The 26,863-nt window shown below is 33.5% G+C and overlaps 1 protein-coding gene across 3 annotated transcripts in view; it reads left to right on the forward strand.

Annotated features, from left to right (window-relative positions):
* The first annotated feature begins 13,660 nt into the window (after positions 1-13,660).
* The window catches only part of LOC120412762 (uncharacterized), a 72,184-nt gene continuing 58,981 nt past the window's right edge, over positions 13,661-26,863 (forward strand). Inside the window, exons 1-2 of one of the 3 annotated variants that reach the window (XM_052707763.1) lie at positions 13,661-13,796; positions 14,456-14,691. The gene's annotated coding sequence lies outside the window, so the exon portion shown is untranslated. The remainder of the gene's footprint in view (positions 13,797-14,455; positions 14,692-26,863) is intronic. The other 2 variants (XM_052707764.1, XM_039573354.2) reach the window with 2 other exon arrangements.

Consider the following 26,863-nt stretch of genomic DNA (forward strand, 5'->3'; position numbering starts at 1 on the left):
GGAAGGGCTTTGAAAGGAAGTGTAATTATAATAATCGTTTTATTAGGTAACGTGTAATTCTTAAAATCATTTTTTTTATTCTTACCGTCGGCGTGCCATCCGAGCAACGAAGCTATGGGAAGGGCTTTCGAAAAGAAGTGTTATTATAATTAACGTTCTAATACGTGACGTGCAGTTCATAATATAATATCCCAAAAGTACAAATAGCTCTGCTACACCGCGCACGACACAGCGTCAAAATTCACACAACGACACGAATTCCCGAATTTCCATCACTTTCTCGCGGGTTCTCGCGCGTCGATTCACGAACTGATCTCCCCCACGAACACCGAACGACTGCTATTTTGCTCCACTATTATCGTAACGATCCAAATTGTCAGTGCGTCTTTCGTTCATTAAATAGAAATGGATTTTTCACCGCAAAAAAATAAAACATTATTCGAAAAATTCAAACACAATCCACCCGACGCCGTGCCTTCCGATCAACGATGATATAGGAAGGGCTTTGAAAATCACAAAAGAAATCACTTTTCACTCGGAATATTTTTTATGACCACGCGATCCCTTTGTCAGTTATGCACTGATGACGCTGCATTTTCAGAGGGCAATCTTCTCCTCGCAGCACACAATACACGACAAAAATGCGAAACAAAAGGCACACACACAAAAAAAAATCACTTTTCACTCCGAATATTTTTTACGACCATGCGCTCCCTTTGGCAACTATGCACTCATTATAATTTTCGAGTTTTTAAATATTAATTTAGTTATTTTTAAATTTTTGAGCTGTTCAATTTTCGTAATTTAGATTGCTAGAGTTTTTTTTAATGAAAAGGTTTTAGAATTTAGATTTTTAAAATTCAGATGTTAATAAAAAATATGGATTTTTTTTCATGATTCATTTTTTTCATTATTTAGATTTTTTTATTTTAGATTTTTCTAGAACTAGTATTTAATTTTAGTTGTTAGAATGTTAGAATCAGAATTCATAGTGTTGACTTGTAGTTTATAAAATGTTAGAAAAGTCGAGAAAAAGTTAGGAATTTCAGATTTTTTGTCAAAAAGTCGGGAAGAGTCGAGAATCTCAAACTCGCTGATATTTTTCACAATGCTCAAATCAATTTCACCAAATTTGTTTTTGTTTTATCACATTGCTTAAATATTTGCAAATATTTGAAACCATCCATCTTGACTTTGGCAATAGATATCTTTTGTAGTAGGGTAATTCTCCGCCAACTCACATAGCAGTTGCCCCGACCCCTCTTCGATTTGCGTGAAATTTTGTCCTAAGGGGTAACTTTTGTCCCTGATCACGAATCCGAGGTCCGTTTTTAAATATTTCGTGACGGAGGGGCGGTACGTCCCCTTCCATTTTCGAACATGCGAAAAAAGAGGTGTTTTTCAATAATTTGCAGCCTGAAACGGTGATGAGATAGAAATTTGGTGTCAAAGGGACTTTTATGTAAAATTAGACGCTCGATTTAATGGCGTACTCAGAATTCCGAAAAAACGTATTTTTCATCGAAAAAAACACTAAAAAAGTTTTAAAAATTCTCCCATTTTCCGTTACTCGACTGTAAATTTTTTTGGAACATGTCATTTTATGGGAAATTTAATGTACTTTTCGAATCTACATTAACCCAGAAGGGTCATTTTTTCATTTAGAACAAAATTTTTCATTTTAAAATTTCGTGTTTTTTCTAACTTTGCAGGGTTACTTTTTAGAGTGTAACAATGTTCTACAAAGTTGTAGAGCAGACAATTACAAAAAAAATGATATATAGACATAAGGGGTTTGCTTATAAACATAACGAGTTATCGCGATTTTACGAAAAAAAAGTTTTGAAAAAATTGGTCGTCATCGATCATGGCCGTTCATGGTCACCCGCGACAGACACGGACGACGAAACAAAGAGAAACGCAAAAAGTAACTTTTTCAAAACTTTTTTTTCGTAAAATCACGATATCTCGTGATGTTTATAAGCAAACCCCTTATGTCTATATATCAAAATTTTTGTAATTGTCTGCTCTACAATTTTTTAGAACATTGTTACACTCTAAAAAATAATCCTGCATAGTTAGAAAAAAACACGAAATTTTAAAATGAAAATTTTTGTTCTAAATGAAAAAATGACCCTTCTGGGTCAATGTAGATTCGAAAAGAACATTAAATTTCCCATAAAATGACATGTTCCAAATTTTTTTACAGTCGAGTAACGGAAAATGGGAGAATTTTTAAAACTTTTTTAGTGTTTTTTTCGATGAAAAATACGTTTTTTCGGAATTCTGAGTACGCCATCGATTCGGGCGTCTAATTTTACATAAAAGTCCCTTTGACACCAGATTTCTATCTCATCACCGTTTTTTTTTTTTTATTCTTTGTCCTCTATCTTAACCTATACCCTAACTGGCTCAATCGGCCTTGCCATCACGGAGCCGTGTGTCTATTTATAGATCTCGAGATCTATTGTTCTTGTTCATGATGGATGATGATGATCTCCAGGGGGGTCTTCTTGGAAGAGTCTTCCTTCCTTCCTTCACGCGTTGTGGTGTGGTTGGTTGGTCATCTTCCCGTCCTGTTTGCACTCAACCACCACTATCTGGTTCTAGCGGGGGGAGCGGCGTGCGTGTGTGTTTTGGTAATTAATTACCGGGGTTCTGGTGCTCCCAGAGGGAGCAAGGGGGCCTAGTTGCCACCGAAAAATCGGTGACGAGGTGACCGGGCGGGATTCGATCCCTGATCGTCTGCTTGGAAGGCAGATCGCTTAACCATCAAGCTAAGTACCCGGACTCTCATCTCATCACCGTTTCAGACTGCAAATTATTGAAAAACACCTCTTTTTTCGCATGTTCAAAAATGGAAGGGGTCGTACCGCCCCTCCGTCACGAGATATCAAAAAACGGACCTCGGATTCGTGATCAGGGACAAAAGTTACCCCTTAGGACAAAGTTTCACGCAAATCGAAGAGGGGTCGGGGCAACTTTTCCCGATTTCGTGTGAGTTGGTAGAGAATTACCCAGTAAATATTTTAAAACGGTAATTTAAATTCATTAAGTGATTTCGGTTTTTTTTCCATCTTTTTGAAATTTATAATCTAATCTTAGATTTTCAGCTATCGGAAAAACTTAATCTTAAAATTTAAATGCAATTTAATCACATCGTCTTCTGGTGTTAAATGAGAAACAATAGAAAAACCAAAGAGAAGATAAAAAAAAACAAAAAAAAATTAAGCTTTAAAAATGACAAAAAAAAAGATTCAAGAAATTTCGAATCATAAATACGTTTGAAGCAAAAAAAATTGCATAAAATAATAGTTTAAACATGATTTTTTTATGTAAGTGAATTTTTCATTGAAATAAAATTGAAAAAAGTCAAAATACTGGCAACTTGATCATTCAAAATTTATTTTTAAAATAAAATGTTCAAATTCGCAAAATCTAATTTTTGCATAAATTCCCAGATATTTTTTTTGGAAAAATACTACTGTCCTCGTGTTTTAGGTGTTTCTTAAATAAAAACCAAAAATAGAATTAAAAAAGTATTTTATTTTTGAACTTTTTTATACCTTTTTTGTAATTTTTTGTTGGTTAGTGCAATTTAAATGTTGTATTTTAAGAAATTATTTATTTTTTGGAATGTCCATGCATTTACTGTCTAGATTTTTAAGCGAAAATGGCGTTCGAAAGGTGAACGCCCGAAATGTCAAAATCACGCAGTGGTACCAACATCACGAAAAAAGGGTGCCATGGCATGACAGCCACATTTTTTTTCTAATGTTGGTGCTACTGTGCGATTTTGACATTTCGGACGTTCACCATTCCAACGCCATCTTCGCTTAAAAACCTGGATACAAATGAATTATATCTCCACTTTCAATTTTCAATATCACATGCCAAACCAGCAAGTCATTCTTCAGCGCCATCGAGTTTATCACTGTTTCCGCTCAATCACGACAATTGCGGTTTATTTGTAACCGAAACCAATCACACCCAAAACCGGATTAGGTCAATCCGCGAGTCGTCGTCTTCGTCTTCGTCGGTGGCGTCTAATAAAGAAAATCACGTTGAAGTTTTTACTTTTTATAAATCTTTGTTTGACCAAAGTGTGCTCCACAACAATAAAATACAGACGCTTACCGCCTAATATAATTGCAAAGTTTATTTTTTTTCTGCGCTCTCGGCACGTTTCAGGGCGTCGCGACGCGTCAGTAGCCATGGCCGCAATTTTACCGATTCCGCCACCGGTTGGAGGGGTGACTTTGGGTACATTTCAAAAGTTTTGTAAAAAAATCTAAACTCACCCCACCCAACAGTGCCCTTCTTGAAAATTCCGCAGTAAATTTCTGTCGAACCTTCTCCACAGCTGAAGGAAACAGTGAGCGAGACACCCGAATTTTGAAGACGCGTCGTCTGATTCCGTTTCGGGTATTGACGGCGGCACGTGCGTGCACTTGACTCACAAATAAGTCGAAAATAATGGATCTTAAATTTTAATAAGCTTTTTTCATTGTTTTCGACAGTAGCAGGGATTAACCACAGCCAGCGTAACGGAATTCGGCGAGGTTGCGAGATTGGACTGTTTCAAATGTGGTGTAATTAAATGATACAATCTCAAATTTTGAACTTTCAAGCTTATTAGAATGTTCAACTACGTACGTGTTAACGACTTCGTCAGAAACTTGTTATTTACTTCCAAAAACAGAACGTTCGATTCCAATCGCTCCGAAAACCATTCTAAAAAGACCGGTTTCCAGAATTTGATGTTTGATGAGTATCAAAACGCCCTCTTCAAAATTGAGTGCACACGGCTGGAATTCCAAGGTCGGGTCGGCGCCCCCCACCAAGCAAGTTGATTCTACTGGAATTAGCATTTTAAATTACTAGTTGGTACAGGTACTAGGTTCCATCACATTATCTACACGCGTTCACTGTCAGTCTAGTTAAGTTAGTAGCGCGGGAAACCAGAAATGAAAACACAATCGTCAATATATGAGCCTGCAAAGGTGGGTGGCTTTTTTTTGAATAATTAGCGGAATTTTATTCGACTCATTGTGGCCGTAACATCTTCATTTTTCACGTGTTTGAGGGCGAGAGACTTTGAGGCTGGAACAAGTGATGAACCTAGCTCTTGTTAAGGTTCATCTCATGCAAATTTTCAAAATTTTGTTAATAAACCAAAAAGAAAGATGCACCCTTTTGACACAACGTCAAGTGTTATGTAAAAGCCTCCCAATCTTTCTGAAACGAAATAAATTTGATTAGAGAGATAGGGGTAAAAGGTACCCCTGAAGCTAAAAACACACCAACAAAAACGATGAGGAAATAGCCATTATGGCCCCAACTCAACATCGACTGTGTCGGCTGTGTGAGGATGCAGTTCGATGGGCATCAGCCATCAGTCAACGGCAGCTGTCATCATCTTTTTCCCGATGGGGGACCCATAACGAGATGCAACCTTTTTTTTCCCGTTTGGACCAAGTCGTGTAGTGTGTGGAGAAATTTCTTTAAATAAAAACACCGCGAGGCGTCACGTGGGTCCACCTCGTGAGGGGTTTACTACTAGGCGTAAGTTGATTGTATCTTTCGATTTTTATTTATTTTTATGATGGAGCCAGGGCGGAGCGATTGGGAAATGGTTCTGTATTATGTCGGATCTTTGGGACACATTTTAGTGTAGAGTTGCGGTCGATCGATTGATTGAGGGACAATTTTATGTTCGTGGGAGTTCCCGGAACTGGCGATGAAAAGTAAGCAATATGTCAAAACTCATATATCCATTAACTGGCTAATAGAGCATAGACTTATTCAATTTGTGAAATGAAAACATGAGCATTTGGGACTGGTTTTTTTGTCTCCCATTTCCTACCGACAAAGTGATAGTATTAGTATTAGTCTCATAATGTTTTATGTCATTATTCAGCATAGAATAAAACAAAATGAAAACGAGGAAATCTCTATTCATAGTAGGATGCAATAAACAACTCTTATATCTCGCTTATTTTTTCAAATGGTCCTATTTACATATGAAACCCATGGCGCATTGGTTGTTTTTTAAGTAATCTAGAAATACAACAATACTTTTGAAAGAATGGAAAGCTACTTTCAACGATAGATTTTAAAAATCTTTTTTTAATGAGAAATAAAAAGTAAGAAATTTTTCAAAGAAATTTTTCGTCTGTTGGACTCAAAAGTTTTGAGTATTTTGTTATTAAAAACTCAAATTTTCACAAAATACCATGTTTTATGAAAATAGCATAATTTTCATATTTTTCAATATGGGTATAAAATGCAAAATCATGCGTGAATTTTCACTTTAATAGAAATTTCTATTAATGTATTTTAAAATGAGATAATTTCATTTAAAAAACACAAATTTTCATAACTTCAATTATGTAGATTTAAATTGTAAACACACAAATTTTCAAAAATACTCAAATTTTCAAAAATTCTCAAATTTTCAAAATGTTTAAGATGGGCATAAAACGATGCGTTTCCACTGTTTTTGAGTTCTGGAAAAAAAAATATTATTTTTTTTACGAAATACCGTGTTTATGAAAATCATACAAAAGTAACCTTAACAAGTCAAAAGCATTAACAATGTTGCATCCTTGAAAAATTAATTAATAAAATTAAGTATTTTGTGAACATTTGAGTCTTTACAAATAAAGTCTAACTAAGTGAAAACCCAAACAAAATGTTGCAACGTTTGTTACGCATATTGAAAATTCTGAAAATTGTAGTAGTTTGATGAAAGTTTGTGTATTTTACAAAAAAAACTCTAACAAATGTAAATGCAAACCAATTTGTATCGTTTAAAACCAATTTTGAAAATTTAGAAAATTTGAGTATGACTATCAAACACGATATTTCATGAAATTTTAGTATTTTGCAAAAAACACTAAAAAGTGAAAATGCTAACAAAATTTTGCATCGTTCAATTCCCATATTGAAAGTTATGAAAATTCGAGTACTTTTGTGAAAATTTTAGTATTCAAACATATTCAAACATAATTTGTATTGTTTGATTCTCTTCTTAAAAATTATGAAAACTCTAAAAAGTAAAAAATGTTCAAAAAAATCCTATCTTTAAAAACTCATATTAAAAATTATGAAACTTTAAGAATTGTCATAAAATACACTATTTTGTGAAAATTTGAGTATTTATAGAACAACTCTTATAAAGTTAAAAATGCATACATATTTTTGTATCCTTTGATTTTCTTCTTGAAAATTATATTTTTAAAAAATTTTCCTGAATTACAGTATTTTGTATAGAAAATAAGTACATATTTTACAACTAAAACTCTAAAAAGTAAAAATTTAATCACAATTTTGCATGTTGGCAATTTGAATTTTTTCATGGAATATAGTATTTAAAAAAAAAATAGTATTTCTCACAAAAAAAACTCTGAAATGTGAAAATGCAATAGAAATTTCGCATCGTTTGATACCCGTTGAAAGTTATGAAAATTTGTTGAGTATTTTAATTTTTTACAAAAATTTAAAATTGGTTATTTGATTTCACTACGAAAAAAGTCAATAATTTTTGTTAGTCCAAAACTTATTATTTTTCCATTCTTATGTTTGGTTCAAAAGATATATTTGTCTTAAAAAAAATCATTAGCGGCTACAAAAAAATTATAATAAAAAATTAATAATGAGTTTTTCATTTTTAGAGTGTTAAAATCTCTTTTTTGAGATGAATAACAATAGGCGCTACTTTTTTAAAATAGAAAACAAGAAAAAGTTTAACTTCAAATTTCTGTGAATAGAAAACTGTACACTTTATCCCAAGTTGACAAGAAAATTTTACCTTGATTTTTTTATTTGACAGAACAGACTTTTCAAACGTACACGCAACCTAGACTTCGGTCAAATTGACCGAAAAACTCGGTATATTTATCAGAAATTCTCTGATAGAGCGTCTCTATCAGAAAATTCTCCGTCAAAGCTTTATCAGACATTCTCTGATAAAGTTCATGAGGTTCACGCAGGAAAATTTGACAGATGAATTCTTTGATTGTGTTGGTGAACTGGTTAGCAAAAGTTTTGTTTCCGAATCTCACCGCTTGGGCAGCGCTAGTGTCGTTCCTGTAAAAAAACGCACGCACATTGCACGCACACCACTACACTAGTGTATTTGTATTAGTAAGGAAGAAATCTTGCTTCGGGGGAACGAAATCAGACGATGAAACAGTTTTCGATCATTTATTTTTCTTATATTTTACACTGCACACTTTCGTTGAACAGGATCTACTGGCTGAGAAGATGCTAAAAGCTGGCAGGGAAAATCCGCGGCTGCTTCTTCTCTATCTCCGCTTTCTCGATCCGAAGAACGCAATCTCGAACATTCTGCTGGAAAAGAGCAACTTATTACAAATTGCATAGGAAAATGTCAGCTCATTTACCTTTATTCTTTCTTGGTCCCTCTGCTAATATAATTTTCAGTAGATCAAATGTTTGGCAGACTTGTTCTGACCCGGCGGACACTCGGTAATGCTGGCCAAACTTTGAAAATAGGTGAAAACTGAAAAACACGAGGCGACAAGTTTGATGCTTGATCTGCTTGACAGACGGCGGCTCAAACGAAAAGGGAGCGTTCGAAGATTATTGTACGGCCTTAAAGTGGAGGCCGTATGAAAATCACGTAACGGGTTAAATATTTTATTGAATATTGCAAACCTTGCATAACATTTTTCGACCATGAATATTGAAAAAGCTTCCATGTTAAAATGTTAAAATGTTAAAATGTTAAAATGTTAAAATGTTAAAATGTTAAAATGTTAAAATGTTAAAATGTTAAAATGTTAAAATTTTAAAATGTTAAAATGTTAAAATGTTAAAATGTTAAAATGTTAAAATGTTAAAATGTTAAAATGTTAAAATGTTAAAATGTTAAAATGTTAAAATGTTAAAATGTTAAAATGTTAAAATGTTAAAATGTTAAAATGTTAAAATGTTAAAATGTTAAAATGTTAAAATGTTAAAATGTTAAAATGTTAAAATGTTAAAATGTTAAAATGTTAAAATGTTAAAATGTTAAAATGTTAAAATGTTAAAATGTTAAAATGTTAAAATGTTAAAATGTTAAAATGTTAAAATGTTAAAATGTTAAAATGTTAAAATGTTAAAATGTTAAAATGTTAAAATGTTAAAATGTTAAAATGTTAAAATGTTAAAATGTTAAAATGTTAAAATGTTAAAATGTTAAAATGTTAAAATGTTAAAATGTTAAAATGTTAAAATGTTAAAATGTTCTTTTTTTTGGGTATTGTTTGTTATGTCACATTTTGACATTTTGACATTTTAACATTTAGACATTTAGACATTTAGACATTTAGACATTTAGACATTTAGACATTTAGACATTTAGACATTTAGACATTTTGACATTTTGACATTTTGACATTTTGACATTTTGACATTTTGACATTTTGACATTTTGACATTTTGACATTTTGACATTTTGACATTTTGACATTTTGACATTTTGACATTTTGACATTTTGACATTTTGACATTTTGACATTTTGACATTTTGACATTTTGACATTTTGACATTTTGACATTTTGACATTTTGACATTTTGACATTTTGACATTTTGACATTTTGAAATTTTGACATTTTGACATTTTGACATTTTGACATTTTGACATTTTGACATTTTGACATTTTGACATTTTGACATTTTGATATTTTGACATTTTGACATTTTGACATTTTGACATTTTGACATTTTGACATTTTGACATTTTGACATTTTGACATTTTGACATTTTGACATTTTGACATTTTGACATTTTGACATTTTGACATTTTGACATTTTGACATTTTGACATTTTGACATTTTGACATTTTGACATTTTGACATTTTGACATTTTGACATTTTGACATTTTAAACAATTTAATTTAATTTATATTAATTGAATTTTACAAGCAATTAAACAATTAAACAATTAAACAATTAAACAATTAAACAATTAAACAATTAAACAATTAAACAATTAAACAATTAAACAATTAAACAATTAAACAATTAAACAATTAAACAATTAAACAATTAAACAATTAAACAATTAAACAATTAAACAATTAAACAATTAAACAATTAAACAATTAAACAATTAAACAATTAAACAATTAAACAATTAAACAATTAAACAATTAAACAATTAAACAATTAAACAATTAAACAATTAAACAATTAAACAATTAAACAATTAAACAATTAAACAATTAAACAATTAAACAATTAAACAATTAAACAATTAAACAATTAAACAATTAAACAATTAAACAATTAAACAATTAAACAATTAAACAATTAAACAATTAAACAATTAAACAATTAAACAATTAAACAATTAAACAATTAAACAATTAAACAATTAAACAATTAAACAATTAAACAATTAAACAATTAAACAATTAAACAATTAAACAATTAAACAATTAAACAATTAAACAATTAAACAATTAAACAATTAAACAATTAAACAATTAAACAATTAAACAATTAAACAATTAAACAATTAAACAATTAAACAATTAAACAATTAAACAATTAAACAATTAAACAATTAAACAATTAAACAATTAAACAATTAAACAATTAAACAATTAAACAATTAAACAATTAAACAATTAAACAATTAAACAATTAAACAATTAAACAATTAAACAATTAAACAATTAAACAATTAAACAATTAAACAATTAAACAATTAAACAATTAAACAATTAAACAATTAAACAATTAAACAATTAAACAATTAAACAATTAAACAATTAAACAATTAAACAATTAAACAATTAAACAATTAAACAATTAAACAATTAAACAATTAAACAATTAAACAATTAAACAATTAAACAATTAAACAATTAAACAATTAAACAATTAAACAATTAAACAATTAAACAATTAAACAATTAAACAATTCAACAATTCAACATTTAAACTATTAAACTATTAAACAATCAAACAATAAAAAAACAATTTTGCAAAATTTATCAAATATTTAATTGGGTAACGTAATTTTTGAATGCCCTTTTTCACATAATCGCTGAATGCTCCCCGTCTGAGATGACGGCTTGGGGCGCTTGGGGCGCAACGATCTTTGGATGAATTAGGGGTGAATTCTCGTGTACGATATAATGTTGTGCTCATGTGTGCGTTAAAGTTGTTTTCTTGGATCAACTCAAACCAAAAAGTTTATCAGAGAATCTCTGATAGACGATTATCAGAGATCGGTCTGATAAGCGCCAGGTTTGCGTGTAATGTAAATATGAGCAATTCTCTACGAAATCAGTATTTTTTCTTCAATTTTAATTTTTGTAGCTTTTAATCCGGCTGAAACTTTTTTGGTACCTTCGGTATTCCCCAAGGGCCATTTTGCATCATTAGTTTGTCCATATAATTTTGCATACAAATTTGGCAGCTGTCCATACAAAACTGATGCAGGAAAATTCAAAAATCTGTATCTTTTGAAGGATTTTTTTATCGATTTGGTGTCTTCAGCAAGGTTGGAGGTATGGATACGGACTACACTGGAAAAAAATGATACACGGTAAATTTTTTGGGTAATTTTTTATTTAATTTTTTGTTACTAAAACTTGATTTGCAAAAAAACACAATTTTTATTTTTTTTATTTTTTGATATGTTTTAGAGGACATCAAAAGCGATCTTTTCAGAAATTTCCTGGTTGTGTAAAAAATCTTTGACCGAATTATGAATTTTTGAATCAATACTGATTTTTACAAAAAATTGAAATATTGGTCGCAAATAAAAATTTGCAAATCAAATTTGCAATCAAAAAGTAAATCAGTGAAATTTGCATAAAGTGCACCGTTTTCAAGTTACAGTAGACTCTCTGGCTGTCGATCTTCTCGATATCAATATTGCTCCAGTTATTTTTTTCAGTCCCTTCAAATAGATTGCTTTGATTTTTCGTTCTATAATGTGATATCTCCCGCTCTCGATGGTCCCTTCAATATCGACAACGAGAGAGTCCACTGTAAATTTATTTTTACAGTGACTTTTTTGAAAATAGTCGCAGTTTTTCATTTTTTTAAATTAGTGCACATGTTTGCCCACTTTAAAAAAAAAAGTTTTTGAAAAGCAGAGAAAATCCTCTATTATTGCTTTTTTTAACTTTATTTATACGAACCTTAGTTTCTGAGATATTGCCATGCAAAGGTTTCAAAACAGGAAAATTGATGTTTTCTTAGTCTCACCCAATCAACCCACCATTTTCTAATGTCGATATCTCAGCAACTAATGGTCCGATTTTCAATGTAAAACTATGAAACATTCGTGAAATTTTTCGATCTTTTCGAAATAGTAGTTTATGCAACAAGTTGCAAAAAGAGGATTTTTTTGTTTCAGCACGAGTCGTACATTTATCCAACGAGGTTCACCGAGTTTGATAAATACGAAGAGTGCTGAAAAAATCAAGTTTTGAAACGAGTTCCATACAACATTTTTTGCAATTCCAAAAAACACACACTGAGTGAAATTTTATGTCAATTTTCATGTATTTTGTCAATAAATCGTTTAAATCAAAAAATCTTGTAAAGTGTTTCTTTTCGAAACAAGTGCTGAAAAGTTCAACTTTTCAGCACCCATTTGAGTGCTGAAAAGTAGAACTTTTTAGCATTTATTTTGAAAAGTGTTGCTAATCGATTCTATTATTTTTGGTACAGAAAAGTAGGCTATTTCGTCGTTCAAGAATGACAGGAAAAGTTTCACGACGGAATTGCAAAAAAATGTTTTCAAATTTGTTTAATCAAGACCAACATTTCAAAAGGACCAAACATTCAATTTTATGTAAATTTGATTTTACATAGAAAAATGAAGTTGAGAAATTTTTACGTCCAATATTTCGATTTTTTTGAAAAAAATAGTATTGATTGAAAAATTCATAACTCGTTCAAAGATTTTTTGCACCGTGTATCATTTTTTCTAGTGTAGTCCGTATCCATACCTACAACTTTGCTCAAGACACCAAATCGATCATCATTTTTGTATGGACAGCTGCCAAATTTGTATGGAAAATTATATGGACACACTAATGATGCAAAATGGCGTGAATTCGATTTGAGATCAAAGCATCATTAAAACATATAATCAATTTTGTGGAAATTTTGATTGACTTCTGTTTTTCCAAAAAGTTTTTTCTATTTTAAAAATCAATCCAATTCATGTGTATATGGTTTCTTGTTAATGGATTGACGTAAAGATAAAAATGTACGACTGTTACATTTACTGCGTCGAAAATTCGATGTTCCTCTAAAAATAGCTGCTCCAAAACAAAAATCACATTGCATGTTACAACACTCCCCACATAACATTTAACCCGACAATTCGCCCAACCATGCCGATACCCAGCTGTCAGGTTGACAATTATTACCAAACGAAGATAAAGAAAAGAAAACACACCCCACGGGGTCGCAGCTCCATTATCACTGTTATCCGCTGCAATCGGCGCGCGACGCAAAACATTTAATTTCCACGAATCTTTTTCCACCTCAATTTCCTTTCCCTCTCCCTCTCACAACAATTCTCTCTCATCTAACTCTCTCGTCGCGCTTGAGTTTCAAGTGTGAGAGTTCGTCGCTTGAGTTCGCTTTCGCGCAAGTCTCTCCTCAGTTCGCGTTCAACCCTCGAACGGTGGAGGCGGATTTTTCACTGTGTGTATTTTTGTTCTGTGTGGCTGTTTTGATCATTTTTGAGCTGGTTCCCGAAGTTCCAGACGAAGTTCCTGCGGGCGGAATCTTCACCTCTAAAAACGTGGGTGATTTGCTGAAGCGTCAAGCGACGAACGCAACGATGTGTTGAAAAAAGTTTTTTTTTGTGTGGGATATTTTTTAAGTGTGTGGGGTTGGGTTTGAGTGTGTTTGTGGTTGTGGAAAGCGGTTTTCCACCAGTTTTGTTGATGTTGTTTTTTTCCCTCTCGATACCATCTCTATTTACCGTGCTCATGTGCTTTTTTGTTGTTGTTATGTTTGGTTTTCCGTATCTCTTTGCTTCATTTTTTTTTTCGTGGAAAGCTCGTGACTTGAAGAAACATTGTGTGTGAAGTTTGTTATTTCTTACATATTTTAAAGATTAAGAGCCTTTTGACTTTGTAAAAAAACAGAAACGGCGAAATTTGAAGCAAAGCGAAATCGGCAGCTGAATTTATTGTCCAAAATCGGTGAAGCATTTCTCCAATTTGGCGCGGTTCGTTTGATGAAAGTTTCGAACAACAAAGAGATGATACCAACTCTCGAATGAATGCAAATCTTTCGGCTTTCCTCTTGAAACGTGTGAGTGTGTGCAACTGTGTTTAGCCACAGTTTAGTCGAGAGAAGCAACAACAAAATAACGAGGAAGAAAATCGAAAGTTTAGGGCGCGCGCAAAAATCGTGAAGCGTGAAGACGAGCTTTTAAAAAAAGCTGATTTCTAGGTTGCAGCGCTGAAAGCGTGTGAAAATTTGACCAACGTCGATTTCGTGGCACCTAATTTGGTTGGATTTCCAGCCCGCAAATTGACCACAACACACGGCCAGAACAGTGCGGATGTCAGAAAAGGAGCAGTAGCAGAAGCAGTAAAAAAAAGTGTATTTTGCAAATTGGGCAGCGTGAAGAAACGTTGCGACGACGCCTGCGGAATTGAAAATTTCAAACTTTTGAGCGTGGAGAGGTGAGTAGAGGAGAATAATTTGGGTGAGGAAATTCTAGACCACGGCTTTTATATGTAGTAAGGAAATAACGGCCATTCATGCCATCACGCAAAAGAGTGCTGACTGATGGATGGTTGGACGACGCAATTTCGATTTGGTCGAATTGGGACAGAATGGAAACGGATTGTGAGCGGAATTTCGAATTTTGAGGGTAGTGGTTTTATTGGCAAATTTGGAACGGTCCTTTGTGGCTGAAAATTTCATTTGAACTATTGTGATGGGCTGCAGATATAGTCACCATTTCATAAATGAGTCTTATTAGCAGACTGCTCAAATTTGATTGAAATACAAGACATTAAAAACTCTCTAAAAATGTTCCTGCAAATCAAATTTTACATGAAATTTTAAAAGAAGTATTGAGTTGAAATTATGAAAAATATCAAGCCTTTCATTTGAGAAAAGTTTATAAACTTATTCTAAACCCTTTTAAATATAAAGCTTGTTTCTATAATTTTGTAATTAATTAATTGTCAACAAGAATAAAAAAATACAATAGCTTGATTTTCCAACATTTAAAATCGCATCAATAGTTTCCGAGTCACATTAAAAATTAGAGCTATTTAAGTGACACTTTGAAAATCTAAATTTCACAGATTTCTTACTAAAACACAAATTAAAAAAAATACATAACATTTTACTTAGCTCTTGGAACATGAGCAATTCTCTACGAAACCGGATTGTTTTTTAGAATTTTAATTTTTGTATTTTTTAATTCGGCTGAAAATTTTGTGGTGCTTTTGGAATGCCCAAAGAAACCATTTGGCGTCATTAGTTTGTCCATATAATTTTCCATACAAATTTGTCAGCTGTCCATAGAAAAGTGATGTATGAAAATTAAAAAATCTGTATCTTTTGAAGGAATTTTTTGATCGATTTGGTGCCTTCGGCAAAGTTGTAGGTATGGAAAAAGACTACACCACTGGAAAAAATTATACAGGGAAAAAAAATTGGTGATTTTTAATTTCACTTTTTGTCACTAAAACTTGATTTGCAAAAAAAAACAAATTTTTTTCATTTTGGTTTTATCCCTTATCCCCGAATCCCACTTTCCCGAATCCCATGTACCCGAAAATCATTTCCCCGAAAATTCCACATTCCCAAAAATCATTTCCCCGAAAGTGCCACTTCCCCGAAAATCATTTTCCTTTTTTTTCACTTTTAATCCACTTTTAATCAAATCTAAATAGTTGATTATTGAATTACAAAAAGCATTTTTTGAATATTTTATCACCGCCATTTTAGATTTAAAATTACTAAATCACTTTAAAGTAGTTTAGGGGCTATACTTAAGCTCGACAGCTGATTTTGGTTGCCAAGGTCCCGAGTAACAATTACAAATTTTTGCGGTAGTCGGGCCTGAACGTGTGTCAAACACGTTCTGACCTGAAATCCCTTTGGCCAGTTGTCGCACTTACATCAATTTGAATATTCAAAATTCAAGTGAAGCTCGGAATTTTTTGAACGTTCAATAGAGTAATCTACGTTCGTTTGTATTGCGTGTACGTACACAAAAATTAAGTGAGGTTAAATTTTGTCAGCCAGCAAAATCAAATGGTGCACTAGTGTGCGTACGCGAAACGTCATAAAGCTCTATTGTGGACAATCAAAAATCAAAAAATCAAACCATCCACATTAACGACCCCCGGGTCTTTTGTGGTCTCTATTGCAAGTTTCTGCTCGAACCTAGGAGTCCGAAGGCTTGAATGGGGAGAGCACACAAACCTCTTTTTACTCCAAGGAACCTTCCACCCCAGTGTTTGAACTGACGACCTTTGGATTGCGAGTCCAACCGCCGCCAGCGATTCCACCGGAGTAGGCTTGGTTTGGTGTGTTGTTTGTACTTATTGCATGGAGACGACTCCTACACCTGGAATGACTTAACGGCCTAACAACCAAGGCCGGGACTGACATTTTACTTCCTCATCCGATGGAAGGTTGCAGCAGATGGGAATCGAACCCAGAATCATCCGCTTACAAAGCGGACAGCGTAACCATTCGGCCACGGACTGCCACCAAATCGATAAAAAAATTCCTTTAAAAGATACAGATTTTTGAATTTTCATACATCATTTTTTGTATGGACAGCTGCCAAATTTGTATGGAAAAGTATATGGACAAACTAATGATGCAAAATGGCTTATTTGGGCATGCCGAAGGCACCAAAAAGGTTTCAGCTAAAATAAAAAAAATACAAAAATAAAACTAAGAAAAAAGACCGATTTCGTAGACAATTTCTCATAGTTTTCATTTTTGGTTGCTGGATGTTCTTGGAACCAGAACAGAGATATAAAGAAAAACAAAAAAAAACATTTAATCAGCTTTTTCTTCTGACACTAATATTTTATAACCAACTTTCTTCCGCATCTCATTATCACTAATTGCTCCAAATTGCGGTCGATTTATTTTAAAATCCGTCTTCTTCATTCCAATCATTCCGGCACCCATTCATCCCAGGAAGCTAGCCTAATTAGGTGCCTTTTCTCATGATTAACTAAAATGGTCAGCTTCAAAGCGTTTCCATTTCATCATCAATCTTAACGAGTTCACCGCGATATCGGAACTTGACGCTGCTGGCACAGAAAGTCGATTATCAAACTGAAATACTAATCGCGCTAATGATTCTTCCTTCTTTCCGATGCAGTTTCATTATTTTTTCTCAGCATGCTGTGATAATTTCCAAATCATGCATAATCGGCTCTGTTTCCTTTCTTTTTTTCCTTATCCGATTTGTTGCTCTTTACATCTGGTTCGCGCCGCGCCGGCTTTCTTCTCACAGATGCCATCTCATTCAGATGTGTTTTTTTCTTTCTTTATTATCATTACCACACCAGATACAATTTAATGGGGCAACTAGATGAAAAAAATAACCCTTGTCTAGATCGATTTTTTTTTCAAATTATTTTTAGGGAATTTAAACTTATCAATTTTAATCTTTGCTTTGACTAACAATTTTTCCTGGTGATTTAAGGGTTATCCACGGGACAAAAAAAAAACGCAAAATACCGGAGGATTGAAACAGCTTGAAATTTTATGACCACACACACTTCACTATCAGCTGGGTGTTGGAACCCGGCGGGCGCTACCGGCGAGATGGCCAACCAGAGGCTATGCAACATTTCCACAGACCAATCGGTTGAAGTCTCTCTCTCTCTGACGTAAATTCATTTCCTTCCTGTGTACAGCAGCACAAAGATAGAGAGAGGAAAAACTGAGCCAGTTGGTTACCTCGGCGAGATGGCTTGTTATAACGGGGGTGGGTGGTTTAATTGGGTGAGGCCGTGATGCTGGTCAAGGTGGGTTGCGGTGTGATGTAACGAGTGATTGTGGAATTCCAGGATGTGTATATATATATGTGCACTGAAGTGCCCGTCATGTTATTTTGTGTTGTTGTGTCAGATGAAATTATTGAAAAAATAATAGTTTATCATTTAACCCAAATACTAAAAATTTATATAAAATTTCCCGAAGGTTCTAAATTTGTTGGAATTGTGACTAAAAAATTTCATTTTATACGCCTACATGACAAAAGTGAACTGTTTTAAAAGACGTCTCATTATCAAAACACTTCCACAATACTTGCACAAAATTCCATACCTCTTGACCCAAGGGAGGATAGTTGATGGAGGCAATCATAGTTTGGTATTGAATCAGTAGGCCGAAACTCAAAAGGCAGATTCTTAAAAGGCCGATTTTTGTCTTTTGCTCAAAAGGCCGAATTTCTCAAAAGGCAGAATGATTATAAAATTTAGTTTTGTTTTTTTCATATTTTCACTATTTTCATTGATTAATGACAGCTAGGAAGTTGAGCCTTTTTTATTTCAATAAAATTTTTGTTCCATAACTATGGAAGTTAAGAACGCGTTTTCGCTTATTAGGGCACCGTTTCCCTTATGATATTCGGCCTCTTGGAAATTCGAGGAATACGAGAATTCCGCCATTCGAATAATTTGGCCTTTTGAGATTCAGCCTTTCGTAGAAGACCCCAGAATTCTTGGAAAAAACTTCTGAAAACTGCTAAAACATTCGTGTAAATTTCTGATAATTCCGATAAAAATATTGTCAATTTTTTTTAACTCAATACTAACATTTAAAAAAGCCTGATGTAAAATCTTAACTTAGTTTCAAATTTTAGTCTTGAATAAAAATTTATCAGATTGCCCAAAAAAAATCTCCTATGTTTTATTTTCTGACATTGAAAATTGGAGCAATATTTCGTCGTTGTCATGCTATCTTGGCGCACGTGCATTTTGGATTAAATTAAGTTAAGAACCCCATTTTGTACCGCTCACAACACTTCACCTTTTGAACTTCGCAGATCCCTAAAATTCGATTTAAATCCTGAGATATTCAGTTAAAACCGAACAAAACTCTATGAATTGTTGTAACTTTATATATGCTATAAGTGCGACAACCGGGCAATGGGATTTCAGGTCAGAACGCGTTTGACTCACGTACATGCCCGACTACTGTGATCAATTTTAATTATGACTTGGGACTCCGGCAACCAAATACAAACAAATTTTGGGACAATGCACAGCATTGTCAACCAAGCAAAACGTGTTTGTTATTGTTAACATTGCGTGCTCTATTTTTTGCTTATTCAAGGTCAGACACTAAAGTGCGTTTTTTCGGATTGTCAAAAGCGATGTGTGACAAGATAGCATGACAACGTAGATTTGCTGAGATATCGATTTTACCCCAGTTTTTTCTTCTTTTTAAATGTATTTCAGTAACAAGAGTTTTTAAGACAAATTTTATGAAAACTTCGAAAAAAAATCAAGCTTGGGCAACTATGTTTTGAAAAAAATAAAAACGACAAATTGCATTATTTTCGGAAAAATAAAACTTTAGGTGGATTTACTTCATAAATGGTGCATTTCATCAGACTTTCGGTTAAGTACTTTTGATTTCAAATTCGATTCTGCGTCTTATAATATAAAGTTAATTGTTTTGACCATTTTGCCTTCCTCACTGAGGTAAGGCTATAATCCTGCTGTAAACGGTGTCCGGATCCATCATCCGACCCATCGTTGGTTAGGTAATCGAGAGAACTTTCCAATCAGTCCATAACATTGAAGATCTGGCAACCCTGTCTCGAGTTATGACCACTTAAGTTATATCGGTGTACTTATTTTTCTGGATTTAAAAAAATAGCTGAAATATGTGTCCAAACCACTCATATTACCCATTGTTGGTGAAAAGTGAGGAAGGCATCAACCACATAGGTGGATTAAGTTAGTTTTTTTCTAAGTTTTCAAAATATATGATTAAAAAAGGAGCCTGTATGGAGAGACGAAATGCCACTCTTAGGGTTCCAATCAAACTGCCAAATCGGGGTTCCAATTGAGCAAAAATACCATGAAAGATCAAGGTCAAAATTAAATTCAAATTATTTTGGCCAAAAAATGAGATATATAACAATCACGAGCATTGTAAGACTGTTGTTTATAATAAACTTGTAGTTTTTGTTATTTTATTGCTTGTTCGATACAAGAAACGTGTCAGCAATGACCTTGAGGTTTGAAATTTCTCCCAGCATATTTCATTTCTCTTAGTAGGTCCCTAGCAACACTGCCATATTTTTTCCAACCCTTTCAGACAAATAAAAAAAATCAGAAATAATGTTTTTGTACAAATCGATTTTTTGTGTTAAAATGTGAAATGAAAAATTCTGTATATTTTTTAGTTTATAAGATTCTAGAATATTTAGATACTATTTGTTGTATGGACAAGGTCAAATTTGTCATGAAATTTGTTTGGACGAACCAATGACGCAAAATGGCTTCTTTGGTCATAGGGAAAGCTCATACAAAGTTAAAGACAAATAAGAAATACAATGAATGAAAAAATACAAAAATAGGCTTGTTTCTGTAAGAATTGCTAATGCAGTAAATAAATTTAAATTTTTAAAGTATTTCGAAAGATGTTTTAAATGCAACAAAGAGTCTTTGATTTCATTAAGTTTAACAAAAAACGAGCAATTTAAGATATTCAACTTTTTGCCTTCCTCACTGAGGTAAGGCTATAATCCTGCTCTAAAAATAAACTTTCTATTAAAAGCTCCTAGACCCACCTTAATGTATACATACCTACTCAGAATCGAAAACTGAACAAATGTCTGTGTGTGTGTATGTGTGTGTGTGTGTGTGTGTGTGTGTGTGTGTGTGTGTGTGTGTGTGTGTATGTGTGTGTGTATGTATGTATGTGACCAAAATTCTCACTGAGTTTTCTCAGCACTGGCTGAACCGATTTTGATCGAACCAGTTGCATTCGACTTGGTTTAGGGTCCCATACATCGCTATTGAATTGTTTGAAGTTTCGATAAGTAGTTCAAAAGTTATGCATAAAAATGTGTTTTCGCAAATACCCGGATCTCACTTAAATGTATGTAAACTATGTCCGGATCCATCATCCGACCCATCGTTGGTAAGGTAATTGAAAGGCCTTTCCAATGAGTACAAAACATTGAAGATCTGACAACCCTGTCTCGAGTTATGACCACTTAAGTGATATTTATGTACTTTTTTGAAGTTGGATCTCACTTAAATGTATGTAAAATATGTCCGGATCCATCATCCGACCCATCGTTGGTAAGGCAATTGAAAGGTATTTCCAAAGAGTCCAAAACATTGAAGATCTGGCAACCCTGTCTCGAGTTATGACCACTTAAGTGATATTTATGTACTTTTTTGAAGCCGGATCTCACTTAAATGTATGTAAACTATGTCCGGATCCATCATCCGGCCCATCGTTGGTTAGGTAATTGAAAGGCCTTTCCAATGAGTCCAAAACATTGAAGATCTGGCAACCCTGTCTCGAGTTATGACCACATAAGTTATACATTGTGTTCTTTTTTTCTGGATCTAAAAAAATGATGAAACCACTCATATACCCATTTTTTGGTAAAAAGTGAGGAAGGCATCAACCGCATAGGTGGATTAAGTTAGTTTTTTTCTTAAATATGGCTCTTAAACGAATATACCATGAGATAGGGTGTCCGGATAATCGAACTTTATGGCAAAAGGGACAATTTATTCACCTACCTTTTTAACGATGTGTTTGAATGACATTTTTAATGAGATCCGGTTACTTAGTAATATAGAAGACCATATATTGAGATAGGGTTACCAGATCTTTAACCTTTATGTTCCATAGAATTCCATTAAATGTTCAATATGTTTGACATTAGGAAAGTAAAGAAATTCCAATTAAATGGCTTTAACTCTTTGTAGGGTGACCAGATAAAAAAAAAACATTCGGGGGATTGTCTACGCCACATACAAAAAAGATAGTTTTGTGGACAATTTTCTATAATGAGGGAGGGAGGATCTGAAACTTCTAAAAAAGAGTCCACATTAGTTATGTTTTGCCCCTGGCTCTACATGTTTATTTAAAAAAAAAATCCGAGTTGAAAAATAGGCTTTCTCCAGTGAGCAAGACAAAAACCAAACAAAATCCCACGTTAGTCTTCCGCCAAACTTGTCAAAGTGCAACTCCAACGTTTATTTCCTGACAGCTCAGATGAATCTGTCAGTTCAATAAATCCGCCAGTTTTCGCATCCCGCGGGCTCAACTGGCAACGAACAACAACTTCCTTCCACGGAATTGGAAAGTTGCTATGAGTGCGCGCGCATCTTTTCACCAAACCCAAGTAACATTTTCAAGAAGGATTAATTTTTATTTATTTTTTTCCCGAGCCGCACATGCGATTACAGGAAATTTGCCACTTAACCTTTCCGTGAGCTGCAGCAAATCTATTGGCGGTGCGTGCCGTGAGCTGGCTGTTTTTTTTTGCACTTGAAGTGAAGGTGAAAAGTAACTCTACCACTTTTCAAGCTCATGTGGTTCGGCGAGCATTGAACGATCAACATATGGGTTCCGTGAGGGTCGATGAAAGAGGCGCATTTCGTAACCGTAAGCGTCCTTTTGCAAATCGGGTTTTTTGGCGGGGTTGAGACGGATCTTTAGGCTAAGTCTTGTTTGCTTAGCTGGAAGAGATCCGGCTACACTAAAATCCCAATCGGGGTCCTTTTTATTTTAGATTTTTCAAAAAGTGTCCACGTGGTTTATGGATGGACCCAAAGGGGTGTATCTTGCTATCATTTATTTGATAACTACGATTTGTTATGTTTGTTTTACTTCACAAATTCTCCTACGACTACCGAACTTGTCCGCGCGCAGACAGTTGTTGCTCATAAACTTGAAATTTTCCTCGACCATTTCTCCGGCAAATTTGTGCTGTGTTCGTTCGTGTGCACCAGCCCACAATAACAACATCACTACTAGTCGTTCGACATAGTCAACTGACGGGTGCAGCAGCCTCGCAGATGTAATTTTCCTGTGTCGATTTACAACTTTTTCTCTCATCATTTTTTTTTGCGCGATTTTTATTAGTTGGTAAGTTTTTTTTTCTTCTGCACACGACCAGCATGTTTCGTTTTATTACACCGAACTACCCAGGTCCGGTTTGGTGAGTAGTGGGTAACTTTTCTTGTTTTTGTGAGGCAGTTGGAGGTCTGTTTTTGGGCCTCGCGTAACTTACTTTATCAGTTGCGCGTATCGGATCTTACGCGCGTAACGCAAACGCGCACGCGCAGCACCCAAATGGTTGTCAGATTAAGTTTCACCTCAATCATCAGTGCAGTGCAGTAGTGCGTGTGCGTGTGATAAACGAGGTGTGAGATAAACATGATAAACATGACACACGCTTGTAAGATATTTTATAATAGCCTATTGAGTGGAGATGTTTCTCGGGAAGTAAAGACGATACTAGTGAGTGAGCCTCTTAACATTCATCGTAAAGAAGCAGTTCTCTAGTTTTTCGCATTGCTTTCAGAATGTTTATTTTTATCCATTCATTCTTTATGCTCAAAAAAGATTACAGTTATTACTTTTCATTATAATAGCTCTATTTAAATATATTCTAAATCTGTATCTTTAGAATAGATTTCCTGGTTTATTTGATGCCATCGCCAGAGTTCAAAAGTGAATTTTTATGTTTTAGTTTTCTCAGATTTTTTTTGCCTTTCTTACTAAAGAAAGGTATAGGTTTTACTTTAAGGCTGGACGTCATTTTCATCTTCGTAAATATGTCGATTCAGCATGAATTTTCTTCGGAAAAATCGTCAAAAAATCACACTGCATCGATTTTAGACGCATCGTCGACAAGTTGTCAAGTTGAGCTTCTAATGCTGGCGCGTACTGCTGGCGCGTCTTGTTATTAGGATCCAATATACTCTAATATGTGTTGGGTGCCCTATCGATTTTCATTTTCTTCTATAGATATCGTATAGTATATAAAGTATATTTTTCGGCTCTTTAGTATTATCATTATATACATAACTGTCCAGTATTTGTTTTGAAACCTGCGACATGAGACCATTATGCGATTTAAATTCTGTCATTTATTTTTGTTGTGTGGTGGTCTAGAGGTTTGTGTCCTTACTAATATTTTATCTAGATCAGAGGCAAAAGATTTAAATCTTGAGAAACATTGAGGTGAATTTGAAAGAGCTTTTAGAGAGTGGGGATCTTCTTCGAAAGTTCTTGGCTTGCTTCTTGTTGTTGGGTGAAAAAGGAAAGCTTTGATCGCAAGCGAGAGAGGGAGAGAACTTATATTCCTTTCCTCTCCACACTCGCGCTCACCGCACACGGCGCCTTGTGCTGAAGAGGCGATGGTGTAGAGGTATAACTTCAAGCGTTGTGTTGTTGTTTTTTTTTCGTTGCCAACTAGTGCTTCTTCTCGCTCGCGGGAAAAAAATCACTGGCAACAGTGTCTGCGGCATATTTTGAAATGCCACACGGCGTGTACCTTTGAAAAAAACGGACAATACCAACACACAAAACGGCTCGTACCGAAGCTAAAAAACCAAAACCGCGGTGTGCGTTGTCACTGGCGCATGGGAAGCTTGCTATCATCGCGTTTGTCATAAACGCTTGTTTGATTACAACTTACATTCGTTTGGTGAAAATTGCGTTTTTTATTTCCTTTGGAAATCATATCATTTATAATACATTGCTTTCATCATAAGACTTTCTTTTGTGCTGACGTTATAAATAAACAAAGTCGATGTTATGAATTGAAAAAAGTTCTACCATTGTTATATTCTTTAGTAAGAAAGGCTCTATCTCACCCCAGGTGGGATTAAATCGGGTTTTTATTTTCTGTGCGGATTTTGAATTGGTCTGATTATTTAAATGGATAAATCCCAAATTTATTTAATTTATCATTTTTGTGATTTTAACATTTTTCACATTTTAATTATTAAAATACGATTTATGAATTAAAAATATTCAAATTGTGAGATAACTATATTAAAGGTATACAACTGAAGAGCTGAAGAGCTGAACTTTGTTACTTACACTCAAAATGCGTATTTTTTTATAACAGTCCAGACTCGATTATTCGAAATTTTGATTATCCGAAGTTCGATTATCCGAAGATTATGGGACTTCTAACAATCGAACATGGGCACATACGTTTTTTTTCGTAAGTAAGTAAGTGCACCATTTTAGAGTAGGATTAGTGCGCTGACCACGGGGACGTGCTGTCTTGTTTTTGCATGCTCATTTTCATTTCTTTTGTGTCGCTGTTTGTATGCTTGGTTATTATATATAGGTAAAGGGTTTTATTAAATGACTATTTCATTGTATTATTATATTAAATTGATTATATAACCACACTATATTTTACACTTAACACATTATACAAAACACATATGAAACTGTAAACAGGAGTGTTTGGTACGGTATGTCCACGCATCCTTCCTCCCCTGTAGATTCTGTAAAATGTGTTCCGTTCTCAGAATCCTCTTTGCGGTAAACACAACGTAGTAGGGCTGGCCGCTTTAATTTTTGCAATACATTTTCGGGTGTTCTCGGATGTACTGCAATTATTAATGATGACAAGAAAAGTGCTTGTGGCGTAATCTAATCACTTTCCAGCATGCTTTCATCGGACTGGCTGCGTTTGTGTTAGATTAGATTAGATTAGATTAGATTAGATTAGATAAGAAGTGCATCATTTTAGAGTAGTTTAGGGCCGAGGCTTTCGGATAAGCGAGTCTGGACTGTATCCAATATTTAAATGCTTATTTTTGCAATTCCGTCGTGAAACTACTTACTTTTCCTGTCATTAAGGAACGACGAAATAGCCTACTTTTCTGTACCAAATAACAGAATCGAATAGCAACACTTTTCAAAATAAACGCTGAAAAGTTCTACTTTTCAGCACTCAAATGGGTGCTAAAAATTTGAACTTTTCAGCACTTGTTTCGAAAAGTAACACTTTTCAACATTTTTTTGATTTAAACGATTTATTGACAAAATACATGAAAATTTGACATAAAATTTCACTCAGTGTGTGTTTTTTGGAATTGCAAAAAATGTTGTATGGAACTCGTAGCAAAACTTGATTTTTTCAGCACTCTTCGTATTTATCCAACGTTGTACGACTCGTGCTGAAAAAATCCTCTTTTTATTAACTTGTTGCATAAACTTCTATTAAGTTCTTTTAATAATATTTATACAAAAAAAAATCCGTTTTTTTTATTTGGATATTTTTAATGGGATGTAACAATGTCCATGCCAATTTGCATCATGAATTTCCATACATTTTTACATCTTACAAAATTGGCAAGTGAACATTTAACAGACTGTATCTTAAGATGGAATTTTCTGATCGATTTTGTGTCTTCGCCAAAGATGTAGGTTATGACTTTTAAAACATTTTTAAAATAGGTTAATGACAAAAACCTTATTTTTTTTATTTGACTTTTGATCATTAAGAGTTGAATTCTCTAAATTCGCTCATGTTTTTCGATTTTTTTAAATATATATTAGGAGATTCGGAGATTACAAAGATTTTTTTTTGGACTAGAGTCTAGGATTGTGAAAAATGTGTGGAAATTGGAAATTTTTAATCCATTTATGTAATTTTTGTAAAAATAATTAATCTCTGAAAATAATAAAAATGTTGTTGAACAAATTTGCAAAAATATTTTTGGATGTGAAATAAAATTTGCAATTCAAAACTTTTTACGCATTTTTTGATAAAATGCATCGTTTTCCATTTTAAAACATTGAACATTGAAATTTATCTAAAAATGTTCAGTTTTTGCAATATAGAATCGA

Source organism: Culex pipiens, chromosome 2, assembly GCF_016801865.2.
Source record: "Culex pipiens pallens isolate TS chromosome 2, TS_CPP_V2, whole genome shotgun sequence".
Lineage (NCBI taxonomy): Eukaryota > Metazoa > Arthropoda > Insecta > Diptera > Culicidae > Culex > Culex pipiens.